The sequence below is a fragment of the Oncorhynchus mykiss genome, chromosome 25 (genome assembly GCF_013265735.2).
Source record: "Oncorhynchus mykiss isolate Arlee chromosome 25, USDA_OmykA_1.1, whole genome shotgun sequence".
NCBI classification, from domain to species: domain Eukaryota; kingdom Metazoa; phylum Chordata; class Actinopteri; order Salmoniformes; family Salmonidae; genus Oncorhynchus; species Oncorhynchus mykiss.
In genome coordinates, this window is record NC_048589.1 from 22,769,746 (window position 1) to 22,784,921 (window position 15,176).

The 15,176-nt window shown below is 43.7% G+C and overlaps 1 pseudogene; it reads left to right on the forward strand.

Moving 5' to 3' along the window:
• Window positions 1–816: 816 nt before the first annotated feature.
• On the forward strand, window positions 817–10,295 carry LOC110504209 (annotated as a pseudogene).
• Window positions 10,296–15,176: the final 4,881 nt, after the last annotated feature.

Here is a 15,176-nt window from a genome sequence, read left to right on the forward strand (position 1 = left end):
TTTACTCAGACATTGTGAATCTCGTCCACAGCACCACGAATAGAAACACAGTCCTGTTTAAATTCTGAGTGCGTCACCTATGCCTTCGTGTTCCCGAGCACTTCATAGATCTGTCAGTAACCAGATAGCTAGCTACTTGAGATAGCGAAGCAGATTGCATTGGTTTCAAACAACTAGCTACGGACAACTAGCAACAACTAACCTCTGTCATGGAAAATGCATTTGCCGCGTTTTGTACAGTATCGTATCGCCTATTGTTTTAACAGGTCTTATTATTGTCTTCGACAGGAAAACCTGTTATTTTTATTTATTTGCTCCTCTTGTTGAAAGTGTTTATTTTCTGGGAACTGGCTATACAGCTAAACTGAGCAGTTAACGTTACGTTACTTCCATGATGCACAAGCTACTACTTGACTAACTAGTTAATGGTGCCATGATGCATGAGCTGCTGCTTGACTAGCTAGTTAATGGTAATTCATAGTAAATACACAGTGCTCTACATCAGAATCAACATAACAAAATATATGATGACGCAATTTGTACAACTATGCAATAATCTCAAAGACCCGATTCATCTAGCACGGTTTCAGCAGATCTGCGGTGTACATGGGACATTTTCTAGGAACCCAGTGGAGATTAGAGGAGTGGAGCGAGGTCACTTGCACAACGTCAATGGCATAAGCCATCTCCAGGGTGAAAGTGAGAAATGTATTGTCAACGGAGGCGGAGAAGGGGAGAAAACAGATAGTCTTCGGCAGAGGAAAGTCACCTCCCCAGGGAACAGTTGGAGACAGGAAGGTGTAGATGCTTCTCAGAATGGGGCAATTGTCATTCCTGCTGCGGTGGCCATGGCCGGGCACAGCTGCAACGGTGGCCACCTCGCTGGAGCACCTCACAGAAAATGGCTCAAGTGGCGTCAACAGGTCCGGAGTGGAATGCACCTCCGAGAACCCTGAGGACCTCAGTCCTTCTAGGAGCACTGTCAAGCCCTTGCACAAAAACTCTCTGACAGGCGATGAGGGGCAGGAGTTTTTAATTGAGAACAAGTTTGTGTACTACCTTTCGGAACCAAGCTGGGCAATGAGCTGTTTTACATCACCTTTTTCCCGTTCTTCATCTGGAACATGGACCTTTACGTCAGCCGGTGACTGATCGTGGTCTGGGTTTGGGTCATGGACCTGGGCCAGAGCAAGGATATCATTGGCTGGTCCAGGCCAGTCTCAGACTTTCACCGCCCATGGTCATGATGGAGATGTTCTATAATTCTGATTATAACCTGAGTGATTCGAGCCGTGAATGTTGATTGGCTGACAGCCGTGGTATATCAGACCATGGGTATGACAAAAGATGTATTTTTACTGCTCTAATTAAGTTGGTAACCAGTTTATAATAGCAATAAGGCACGTCAAGGGTTTGTGGCCATGTATTACAACCCCTCGGGCCTTATTGCTTAAGTACATTATGCCCTCTATGCAGTGGCGGTTCTAGCTTGTATGGCTCCCTGGGCATGCAGCCAAGAGAAGGGACTTATAATTATTATATTCAGCCCAAGGGCACAACTGCCACTGGCCATTATAAAAGGCATGGATTTTTTAGGGGCATTATGGCCACACAAAGGGGATGCCTCAGGGAAATTTGAATTCAAATTCTGAATGAGAGACTGATGAAGTGTGTGCAGGCTGCGCAAAAAAACAAAGCAGAGCTTATGCCTTTCATGCAACTTTTTGAGTCGCATCATTCTGCCTTAAAATGTATAAAGAATTGTGTGGAAGGTGTGGAAGCCAGGAGATGCTAAATGTGTTCATGTTAATTAACGGTCAATTACCGTTAGATCTGCAATTATTGTCTTGACAATCACAATCATCAATGTAATGACCGCCACACCCCTAGTGACTACCACGAACTTACTATGAAACTTCATGTTGACGCCATTGTCCTCAACAGCTGCCAGTTCCATAAAAACACTGCCAAGTGGGGAAGCACTTTGATACTTCCTCATCCTAATTGAAAAAGCAAACAGCAACATGTGATTTACTGCCAGCCAATAATGCGGTATAAAGGCGCTGTTCAGACAGCAAGTGGCGGACTAGGTAGCCCACTCATTTTCAAAGAAGCCTAGGCAGGGGGGCAAGATTTTCATTTTTACATTTTAGTCATTTAGCACAGGCTCTCATCCAGAGTGATTTAAAGTTAGTGCATTCATCTTAAGATAGCTATGTGGGTCAACCACATATCACAGTCATAGTAAGTACATTTTCCCTCAATAAATAGCTATTACTTTAGGGTTTCAGATGTTTTCAGAAGATGGGCAGGGACTTTTCTGTCCTAGCTTCAGGGGGAAGCTGGTTCCACCATTGTGGTGCTAGGACAGAGAAAAGCTTGGACTGAGCTGAGTAGGAGCTGCCCTCCCATAGGGGTATGAGGGCCAAGAGATCAGCGGTGGCAGAACAGAATGCTTGGGTTGGGGTGTAGGGTTTGAGCATAGCCTGAAGGTAGGGAAGGCCAGATCCTGTTGTTGCTCTGTAGGCAAGTAACATGGTCTTGTATTGGATGTGAGCTTCGACTGGAAGCCAGTGGAGGTTGCAGAGAATTTGGGTAGGTTGAACACCAGGCGGAGCGGTCAGCAGTGCTCATGCCCGTGGAAGCTGTTTAGTTGAGGTGGAGAAAATAAGATTCTGCTCTTTTTTTCAATAGTTTGCAACTGCAGCTAGCCAACTACTGTTATCGTCCCGCCTCTTCTTCTGTGGGGTTTATCGGCGGTTTATCGGCGGCATCCAACGTTATGGTACATTACTGTCAACTACTGTACTGGAACGTCCCCGCCTCCCGCCTGTGTAGAGTTGTAGCTTAACTTGTTTCACGCTGGATTTATTAAGTCTGGTGCTGCTCTGCACAAACAAGCTTGTTAGCTAAAGCTTGTTAGCTAGCTAGCTCAAAGGACATTCAAAGCAGCCGCTCCTCCTTCCGTAGGTATAATTCTGTGGACCTAATTCAGATAATGTCATAACAAGATGCCCAGCGCTTCAAGCCACCTCCTGAACCCTCTCTAGCTCTCTTCCCACCCGCAAAATTTCCGTTGCATCTTGCGCCATAGGCTACACTTGTCTGTCCATCATGCATCTAAACAACTAGCTTGACTGCTCTATCTGCACTGATTGGTGAAGTAATTTAATTGGCTAAATGTAAAAAAAACTGTTGATTTCACAGGTTAAAAAAGGAACAGAAAGGAATGATTTTTTTCTGGTTCGAAACGATTAAGAACTTTATTTTGTTGGTCGGAACAGTCCAAACACACCAACACAGTCATGAAGAGGGCACGTCAACACCTCTTCACCCTCAAGAGGCTGAAAAGATTTGGCATGGGCCCTCATATCGTCAACAAATTCTACAGCTGCACCATTGAGAGCATCTTGACTGGCTGGATCACCGCTTGGTATGGCAACTGCTTGCTATCCGACCGCAAGGCACTAGAGAGGGTAGTGCATAAGGCCCAGTACATCACTGGGGCCGAGCTCCCTGCCGTCCAGGACCTCTATATGAGGCGGTGTCAGAGAAAGGCCCTAAAAATTTTCAAAAGATTCCAGCCACCCAAGTCATAGACTGTTCTCTCTGCTACTGCATGGCATACGGTACCAATGCACCAAGTCTGGAACCAACAGGACCCTGAACGGTTCCTACCCTGAAGCTATAATAATGCTAAATAGTTAGTTAAATAGTTAACCAAATAGCTACCTCGACTATCTGCATTGACCCTTTTTGCACTAACTTTTTTTGACTCATCATATACGCTGCTGCTACTGTTTACTATCTGTCACTTTATTCCTAGTTATACAGTGCATTCGGAAAGTATTCAGAACCCTTGAGATTTTCCACATTTTGGTACTTTACAGCCTTATTCTAAAATGTATTAAATTCATTTTTCCCTCATCAATCTACACATAATATCCCATAATGACAAAGTAAAAACAGGTTTTTAGACATTTTACACAAGTATTCAGACCCTTTGATACGAGACTCAAAATTGATCTCAGGTCCACCCTGTTTCCATTGATGATCCTTGAGATGTTTCTACAACTTGATTGGAGTCCACCTGTGGTAAATTCAATTGATTGGACGTGATTTGGAAAGGCACACAGCTGACTATATAAGGTCCCACAGTTGACAGTGCATGTCAGAGGAAAAACCAAGCCATGAGGCCAAAGAAATTGTCCGTAGAGCACCGAGACAGGATTGTGTCGCGACACAGATCTGGGGAAGGGTACCAAAACATTTCTGAAGCATTGAAGGTCCCCAAGAACACAGTGGTCTCCATCATTCTTTAATGAAAAAGGTTTCGAACCACCAAGACTCATCCTAGAGTTGGCCGCCTGGCCAAACTGAGCAATCGGGGGAGAAGGGCCTTAGTCAGGGAGGAGACGAATGGCTTTGGCGGGGCTTTGAAAGAGGGTGTTGTTGGTAATAACGTACTCCTCCATGATCATAGGCATTATCACAAATCCCCCATAACAAGAAGCAAAAATAAATGTTAAATGGTGTTTAAATAAATGCATTGGAATTGAATCACTGGCTCACATTGGGATTTGTATTCATGCACAGTTTATAAACATTGCTCCATTTTGCGTCATCTCCCACACAACCTGCTTGCCTCAGCTCCATGGGAATCCTTGCGGGAAATGAGAACATCACATAATTATATTTGCCTCTGTGAAGTGCCTTGAGGTATACAGTGCAGACCCATCCGTCCTATAAGCAGCAATGCTGTCATCCCCACCACCGTGAAAGATGGTGTGAGAAGAGAGAATGCGACTTTAAGCCTGAAACGTTATTTGAAGAAGAAAGTAAAGGTCATTTCTAGTATTTTCTCTGTTTTGTAACAGACCACACATCTCAGCTGTGGCAGGCAGGCAGGCAGCAGGCCCAACTGGAGAGTGAGACTAGTAGCGATGAGGCATGCTGACTGTCCTAATATGGACCTGCCTTTTGGCCTCCATTTCTACAACTGTGCACCAGAGAGACAGAACTGTACATGTTTGACTCTGCACCTGTTTGTGAGTGACAGAGTGTCTGTTTTTCAGAGCATGTGCGCTTGTTTCCACAATTCCCATTAAGTCCCACGTGGTAATTTATGTTGTCTCTCACTGGAAAGATGTGATTGGCCTGGTTGGCTACAGTCTTGGGTTTGACTGTCGGTCGCCCGGGCAACTGCTGCTATGGTGATGCCTGTATCATGTCTCAGGGAGTTGACTGATGGAGTGACACAGAGCAGTCAACCACACACAGGCAAGGGAGTTAGTAGATACCCAGCCCCAGGCAGTGATCCTGTGTAGCCTCTCTCTTCCTCCTGCTCCCCCTCCATAGGCTCACTGACCCCCTCCTGTACACCATTGATCTGTGGGGCTCCCAGGCTTGTTTCCAGCTCATATAACAATATAATAGCAGAGCTAATGCTGAAGGGGCTTAATGCTGTGTCTGGGAGACACTATATCAGTTGCTGTTTTCTGGGGGCTGCTGGAGTGTAGAACATCCATTTGTGGTCTCAGACCGCTGCCAGGCTTCAATGCTTAATGTGTTCTGTATCAGCTTAAAATCTCATCACGCTCAATGAAAACGCTTCCCCCTCTTTTTTTTTTACACAGGAATGCTTTGAATTGTATCTAAAATAGTTTGCGTAGATAGCCCAGCCTCATGTTCTCTACCATCTGAGAGGCTAACAGGCTGATCCTCCAGTTCAGGCCTCTCTCATTAAACTGGGAATATACAGTCATCATAACTAATGAGGCCTGATAGCTGATCCTGTTAAATCATTAATGGCAAAACAAGAGACCAGGAAATGAACGTTAGGCCCTAAGGAGGACATGAAGTTGTCTATAATCTATCCTCCTCCCATGCTTTCTGTAATGGCAGTCCATTTAATAGGGCCTATATCATAGTTTATTCTGTGGGTTGTATGCCACAGTTCTCAGTGTCTCTCTCTAATGGCTTTATGAGCCCTGGTTTGGTGGTAAGGGGTTAAAGTGAGTACTGATTATCACTAAATTATGCCAATGTAGCCAACGTACAAGCTACATTTTCAGGTTCTCTCGGTTAAGCCTAGTTGGACCAAGTGAGACAACAGTTGGGACAGACTAGCGATAGCAATCACAATGAGAGACTCTTAATGACTAAGAGAAAGGTGATAAAACATTACAAGGGCATTTAGCTCTTGGACTATCTCACCTCTGGATCTCTGAAAATCCTTTTGATTGTAACATGTGGTCTTGCAGTGATCCTACTGCATGATGCCACACTTGTGACCATGGAAGGGCGTGTCCATGGCTTTGGTAGACATGTAGGCCAGGGTGGGTTAATGACTGACAGCATGAAGAGAGGGGGAGAGGTAGGGTGATCTCTGGCGTGTTGGAGTATAAATAGTTAACTGTCCTGGTTACTGAGCCGTAGATAGATGAGAGGTGTTTCACCATGGTGAAAGTGAAGATCAAACATCGATAATAACACTGGCTCACTCAAATGTCCCTTAAAGCTAGAATCCTTAATTGAAACAGTAACAACGCTTACTACCTGCCCCTGTTTCACTAAAAATCTTAAGGAATGGAGCTGGAGAAATGTAAACACTCTCAAATTCATAGAGAGAGCTATGGATGCATGGACTGATGCATGGACTGACTAAATGTATAGTGTTAACCATGTTAAAAACATTGGAGTGAGTTAAACAAGCTTACATTTTGGGGTTCTGATGGGGTACAACAGTTGAACTAAGCTCATGAGGCATTTATAAGTTATGTTCTTCAAATCAAAATGTATTTGTCACATGCACCGAATACAACAGGTGAAATGCTTACTTACAAGCCCTTAACCAACAAGTTTTAAGAAAATACCTAAAAAAAAGTAAGAGATAAATGTAACAAATAATTAAAGAGCAGCAGTAAAATAACAATAGCGGGGGCAATATACAGGGGGTACCGGTACAGGGTCAATATGCGGGGGCACAGGTGTCGAGGTAATATGTACATGTAGGTAGAGTTATTAAAGTGACTATGCATAGATAAATCAAATCAAATGTTATTGGTCACATACACATGGTTAGCAGATGTTAATGCGAGTGTAGCGAAATGCTTGTGCTTCTAGTTTCGACATTCCAGTAATATCTAACAAGTAATCTAACAATTCCCCAACAACTACCTAATACACACAAATCTAAAGGGGTGAATGAGAATATGTACATAAGTATATGGATGAGCAATGGCCTAGCGGCGTAGGCAAGGTGCAGTAGATGGTATAGAACAGTATATACATGTGATACGAGTAATGTAAGATATGTAAACATTTTTAAAGTGCCGTTGTTTAAAGTGACTAGTGATCCATTTATTAGTTTCCAGTGATTGGGTCTCAATGTAGGCAACAGCCTCTCTGAGTTGGTGATTGCTGTATAGCAGTCTGATGGCCTTGAGATAGAAGCTGTTTTTCAATCTCTCAGTCCCAGCTTTGATGCACCTGTACTGACCTCGCCTTCTGGATGACAGCAGTGTGAAAAGGCAGTGGCTCAGGTGGTTATTGTCCTTTTTGGCATTCCTGTGACATCAGGTGGTGTAGGTGTCATGGAGGGCAGGTAGTTTTTAGTGTCAAGGAAAATGTATGGAGTAGAAAGTACAAAATGTAGTGAAGTAAAAGTAAAAGTTGTCAAAAATATAAATAGTAAAGTACAGATACCCAAATAAATGACTTAAGTAGTACTTTAAATTATTTTTAACGAAGTACTTTACACCAGTGCTTGTCCTGAAACCACTCCTGCGTTGTTTTGGCTGTGGCCTTAGGGTCATTGTCCCTTTGGAAGGTGAAACTTCACACCAGTCTTAGGTCCTGAGCGCTCTGGAGCAGGTTGTTGTGACTCTAAAAATCACATCCGTATCTTAACAAAAGTATGGTCATCATTTATCATATCCTATGCACGACTAATTAGATGCAAACTTGACAGATAAATCATTTCCAAGTTACAGTATTTGGTCCATACAGCTTTTAATAACATCACAAAATGAAAAGCAATATTACATACATTTTCCATAGTTCCCCACTCACATCGTTACGTTAGAAATATTGTTCCATTATTCACTTTTTGGACATTAGAACTTTGGGCAGGCAAAGTGTCTGTGAACAAAGACATTCCTTTGGTTGATACTGAAGAGCAAGAGAGTGCCATCGCCGGCTTAATTTACAACCAAGTGTGAGCTGTCAACCCGGCAGTTCCCTCCTCCCCCCTTAGTGGGTGGGAGAGGGTCTGGTTATTGTCAGTCATTGCCAAGCTGATCTGACCCATTGTGATCCTCACAGGACAGTGATGACAAGGTTTTCATCAAAGATCTCTTTGTACTTTGCTCCATTCATCTTTGCCTCAATCCTGACTAATCTCCCAGTGCCTGCCGCTGAAATACATCCCCACAGCATGATGCTGCCACCACCATGCTTCACCGTAGGGATGGTGGCAGTTTTCCTCCAGACGTGACGCTTGACATTCAGGGCAACGAGTTCAATCTTGGTTTCATTAGACCAGAGAATCTTGTTTCTCATGGTCTGAGAGTCTTTAGGTGCCTTTTGGAAAATTCCAAGCGTGCAGTCATGTGCCTTTTACTGAGGAGTGGCTTCCGTCTGGCTACTCTACCATAAAGGCCTGATTGGTGGAGTGCTGCAGAGATGGTTGTCCTTCTAGAAGGTTATCCCATCTCCACAGAGGAACTCTATAGTTCTGTCAGAATGACCATCGGGTTATTGGTCTCCTCCCTGATCAAGGCCCTTCTCCCCCGACTGTTCAGTTTCGCCGGGCGGCCGGCTCTAGGAAGACTCTTGGTGGTTCCAAACTTCTTCCATTTAAGAATGGAGGCCACTGTGTTCTTGGGGACATTTTTTGGTACCCTTCCCCAGATCTGTGCCTCGACACAATCATGTCTCGGAGCTTTATGGATAATTCCTTTGACCTCTGACATACACTGTCAACTGTTGGACCTTATATAGACAGGTGTGTGCCTTTCCAAATCATGTTCAATCAAGTTGTAGAAACATCTCAAGGATGATCAATGGAAACAGGATGCACTTGAGCTCAATTTAGAGTCTCAAAGCAAAGGGTCTGATTACTTATGTAAATAAGTTATCTGTTTTTTATTTTTAATACATTTGCAAAAATGTCTAAAAACCTGTTTTAGCTCTGTCATTATGGGGTATTGTGTCTAGATTGCTGATAAAAAACCAACATGTAGTTGGATCCTGTTCATACCGTTCTCATTCTTTCACAAGAAAATAATCACTGTAGAGAATGACCTGGGGTTTTATTGGACATGAGTCACACAAGGCTGTTGGTGTGCATAGTCCTTGTTCTGTGGCCTCCAAGGAATTTCACACCAAATGGTGAAGTGATCTGGAACGTCACCCAAATATACATGAGCGCAGGACAGTATTTGTGTCATTTTTCTACTTGCTAAATACTATAGCTTGCTTCATGACCCTTGGCCTGATTCTGCTCAGAGGCAAGAGCTCACTGTCCTGATGGGTTGTTCTCCTTAGCCAATTCTGTTTCTGCACGTCACCCCACCACTTTCTGTCAACAAACTTGTTCCTCTATTATGAAATGAAAATCTGTCAACGGGATAAAAGTCTGTCTTACATTACTCAAATGATTAAAGCATTGTTAAGATCATCTGAATGTATGTGGGAGTGCTGTCTGTATAACTCATATGTTTCTAAGCTATTGTTGTTGTTGTTCCTAGGACATCATTGCTGGCTTCCTGTACAGCCACCTGATCCTGGTGGTGTTCCAGCCGGGAATTGGACCTGATCGACAACTTCAAGCTGATGTATCACTACGCCCCCCTCATCATCATCTCCCTGCACCCTTCTCCTTCACTCTGGACACCTCTGGCACTTCACAGGGAGACACCGCTCAGATCCTGGGCACCGGCGCTGGCGTGGCCCTGGCCTCCCACCTCAACCACCAACTGGGCCTGATGTCTGACCCCCCGCTGGACCTGCTGCCCCTGTCCCCATCGGCCCTCAGGACCTGCCTGCTGCCTGTGGCAATGCCGAGGTTCTGCCTATGCATGCTGGTGTTGCTGGCCACCAGGGCCCTCATGAAGGCCATCACCATTACTCTGGCCTGCAGTATCTAAGGCATCCCAAGTAGAGGCATGAGGAAGGCCTGACAGCACATGGAGGTGGAGCTGCCCTACAGGTACATTGTGTACGACATGGTGGGCTTCAACACCCTCTTTCTGGTGCCACAGCTTTTATTAACCTTCCGGCAGCTGTCCTGATGGGGGAGCCCTGTGGATCTTTCAGTCCCCTGCCCTCGCCCTGCCCAAAACCAGGCCATAGGAACATGGGAAATTCACACCCTAGATGCGTGAATAACAAAAACATGAACACCACACAATGGTTAATATAACAACATTAGCAGATAATTAGCGTTTCCTTTTTGGGGGGTAAATGGAGCTTAATATATTGGTAAAAGTCACCTTGTCCTAGAGAGATTTACACATTTATCAAAACATCACGCAAGGGTCAGCCTACACTAAACACAGCCCTTATTTGAAGTGTTTCTAAAATCTCCTATGGGAAAAGTAAATGGTGGAAAACGATTGGAACCATTTCCCGGTTTGACCGCTGGGTTTTATGGGTATTATGACTCATACTGTGGTACTCTATCATCAAATCAAATCAAATTTTATTTGTCACATACACATGGTTAGCAGATGTTAATGCGAGTGTAGCGAAATGCTTGTGCTTCTAGTTCCGACAATGCAGTAATAACAAGTAATCTAACTAACAATTCCAAAACTACTGTCTTGTACACAGTGTAAGGGGATAAAGAATATGTACATAAGGATATATGAATGAGTGATGGTACAGAGCAGCATAGGCAAGATACAGTAGATGGTATCGGGTACAGTATGTACAAATGAGATGAGTATGTAAACAAAGTGGCATAGTATAGTATAAAGTGGCTAGTGATACATGTATTACATAAGGATACCGTCGATGATACCGATATCATGACACCTCCATCGTGGGGGAAGTGAGGTGCCAAGATGGCGGCTTGAACAGACGCTTTTTTACCGAGCTCCGTACCAAATTTAAGAAAGATTGTGAGAAAAAAAACAAGTTTACAGTCATTACTATTACTGTTTTTATTTGTTCAAGATATAAGACCTTTCCTGTGACTGGAATAATAATTGGATTTATTTTGGCATGTCCATGCAAAGTCGTGACATAAAAAGAAAGGAAGAAGTTAGCCGTTCTATTGCTAATCAACAAGAGAGAAACGTGCTTTAGATACCTGCCGTAACTACTCTTGGCCTATGGATAATAAAATGCTTTCGAATGCTGTTGAAGATGACGAATTCACCCTCTTTACCGGTTACTCTGTGCAAACCTCCACCCTCCAAAAAACCCAACATGAACTCTGACATCGTGGCTACCCTCTCCTTACTCATCAACTCCAGGTCTGACACCATTGATAAAATGGTAGGCGCGAACACCATGGTTATCGAAGGCTTGAAAAAGACTGTGAAGTTTGCATGCGGTGAAATCAAGGATATGAAAATGAGTTGCAAAAGTTGAAAAAAGTGTGGAGAAGAATAACAATGTCTACCATAGACGTCTCACTGATCTGGAACAATACACAAGAAGATGGAACCTGAGACTCTACGGCTTGCCAGAGGTGGAGAATGAAGATGTACGAGGAGAGGCTATCCGCATCTGCCAAGAAGTTATGGCTGCAGAGAAGAACAAAGTTGGTGATACAATCAACGTTGTGCATTGCCTTGGCAAGAAGCAACAGCAAAACGATTCAATACCTAGGGGTATCATCATCCTCTTCACTGCCAGATTCTACAGGGATGCTGTCTGGAAAGCTGCTAGGAAGAACGCCTTCCTTCAGAGCCATGGTCTGCGTTTCGCCGAGCATCTCAGCCCGGAGGACATGGAAAGAAGGAACAAGTTGTGGCCAACGATCAAGATAGCACGAAGTGAGGGGAAGGCTGCTTACTTCGTCGGAGGACGAGGCTTCATCAACGGTTCAGAAATCCATATTCCTCCCTAAAACCTCACCAGAAGGAACAGATTGATGGTTTCAGCCATGGTATTCTCATTTTCCTTATGTGGTTTACCTAACAAGCATCAGGTGACTATTTTTCAGGAATGCTCAGGTAACTCAATTTATTTGTTTGTTCTTCTATGACCAGAAGACCTATTTTGTTTACAAACTTACGAAGAAGATTGAAAGCTGTATTTATTTATTATGTATGCAGTAACTAAGATACGGTTTTAAAGGGCATACAGGTCTGCTCTGACTTTACACGGTTATTGTTCTATTTAGTTATTAATACTTATTTCCAAGTGAAAAAGGTATTTTTTATTCAAATTTTTTATGATCAGTTTTCATATGCACTTAAAATAGTAGGTACCCTTTTATTTAAATTATTATTTTGTATTTTATTTTTCAGAATAGTTCCTGATTACACTAAAGAGGGTTTTTAGTCTCTCTTACTACAATAACCCTTGGTTTGGTCTTGAACATAATTTTCAGTTGAGTTGAATTTCAAAGCCGGATAACGTCTAGCTCAAAGTTTATGGAATAAGCTATTTTCACTTTAAATTGACTTAAATGGTGCAGATCTCGGTTCCTTATCGTTTACGTTCACTGCTCCTACGTCTTTGACTCATCCTACTACAGTTTATACTTTTATATAATCTTTGTTGTTTTGTCTTTGTCTATAGTTTCTCTTAATGCTACGGGGTTACAAAACAATATGAAACGCAAGGCCTTATTTTTATTTGCTAAACAATTTCGAACAGATTTTTGCTTTTTTTCAAGAGTCTCACCCAATTTCAGCTGATGCCAACTTCTGGAGGTTGTAGTGGGACAACGATATTTGGCTCTCTCATGGATCTGAACGCTCCGCTGGTGTCACTACAATGAAAAATACCTTTGGTGGTAATATTTTACACTCGGAATGTGACCCCTTTGGTCACATTATTTGTCTTGTGATCAGTTACAATGACATTACACTCATTACTGTAAACTTCTATGGGTACAACACTAAACATGTGAATGATGAGTTGCTTGAATCTATAGAGCAACATATACTTCATTGGTTATCTAAATTTCCCAATTCGTTATTATTGATAGAAGGGGACTTTAGCATTACTATAGATAATTCAACTGATAGATGGCCCCCAGGTAGGCCAACCAATCAGAATTTGGGTTGAATACCTTTTATGGAAAAGTTTGATCTTACTGATATATGGAGAGAGAGGTTTCCGGCCGAAAGATCATTCACTTGGAGTAACAAAACAGGTTCCAGACAATCCAGAATGGGTTTTTGGCTTATATCCAAATGTATTGATAGTGAGTGTGTTACTACAAATATTTGTACTACTCCCCTCACGGACCATAAGACCATTTACATTGATATCAAAATATTTACCCCTGATACTAACCTTGGTAGAGCATCCTACTGGAAGCTAAATAGCTCATTATTAAATCACGATATAGTTAAATTTGAGGTTAAAGATCTGCTCTCACACTTTTGGGAAAGGGCTTGTGAAGAAAAATCTTATTGCAAGAACTGGGAGCTCTTTAAATTTGAGGTGTCCAAATACCTTAGAAAATATGGAAGTAATCTTGCTAAGACAGAAGAGCTGAGGAGGAAAGGTGATCATTAAGATGACTTCCCTTTCTCAGAGGTCCCCAGCCGGCATCTCGGGGGAGGAGAAGATGGAACTAATTGAGTTACAAAATAAACTGGATGATATATATATATATATATATACACTGCTCAAAAAGTAAAGGGAACACTAAAATAACACATCCTAGATCTGAATGAATTAAATATTCTTATTAAATACTTTTTTATTTACATAGTTGAATGTGCTGACAACAAAATCACACAACAATTATCAATGGAAATCAAATTTATCAACCCATGGAGGTCTGGATTTGGAGTGACACTCAAAATTAAAGTGGAAAACCACACTACAGGCTGATCCAACTTCGATGTAATGTCCTTAAAACAAGTCAAAATGAGGCTCAGTAGTGTGTGTGGCCTCCAAGTGCCTGTACGACCTCCCTACAACGCCTGGGCATGCTCCTGATGAGGTGGCGGATGGTCTCCTGAGGGATCTCCTCCCAGACCTGGACTAAAGCATCCGCCAACTCCTGGACAGTCTGTGGTGCAATGTGGCGTTGGTGGATGGAGCGAGACATGAAGTTCCAGATGTGCTCAATTGGATTCAGGTCTGGGGAACGGGCGGGCCAGTCGATAGCATCAATGCCTTCCTCTTGCAGGAACTGCTGACACACTCCAGCCACATGAGGTCTAGCATTGTCTTGCATTAGGAGGAACCCAGGGCCAACCGCACCAGCATATGGTCTCACAAGGGGTCTGAGGATCTCATCTCTGTACCTAATGGCAGTAAGGCTACCTCTGGCGAGCACATGGAGGGCTGTGCGGCCCCCCAAAGAAATGCCACTCCATGACTGACCCACCGCCAAACCGGTCATGCTGGAGGATGTTGCAGGCAGCAGAACGTTCTCCACGGCGTCTCCAGACTCATGTCTGTCACGTGCTCAGTGTGAACCTGCTTTCATCTGTGAAGAGCACAGGGCGCCAGTGGCGAATTTGCCAATCTTGGTGTTCTCTGGCAAATGCCAAACGTCCTGCACGGCGTTGGGCTGTAAGCACAACCCCCACCTGTGGACGTCGGGCCCTCATACCACCCTCATGGAGTCTGTTTCTGACCGGTTGAGCAGATACATGCACATTTGTGTCCTGCTGGAGGTCATTTTGCAGGGCTCTGGCAGTGCTCCTCCTTGCACAAAGGCGGAGGTAGCGGTCCTGCTGCTAGGTTGTTGCCCTCCTATGGCCTCCTCCACGTCTCCTGATGTATCTCCTGGTAGTGCCTCCATGCTCTGGACACTACGCTGACAGACACAGCAAACCTTCTTGCCACAGCTCGCATTGATGTGCCATCCTGGATAAGCTGCACTACCTGAGCCACTTGTGTGGGTTGTAGACTCCGTCTCATGCTACCACTAGAGTGAAAGCACCGCCAGCATTCAAAAGTGACCAAAACATCAGCCAGGAAGCATAGGAACTGAGAAGTGGTCTGTGGTTGCGACCTGCAGAACCACT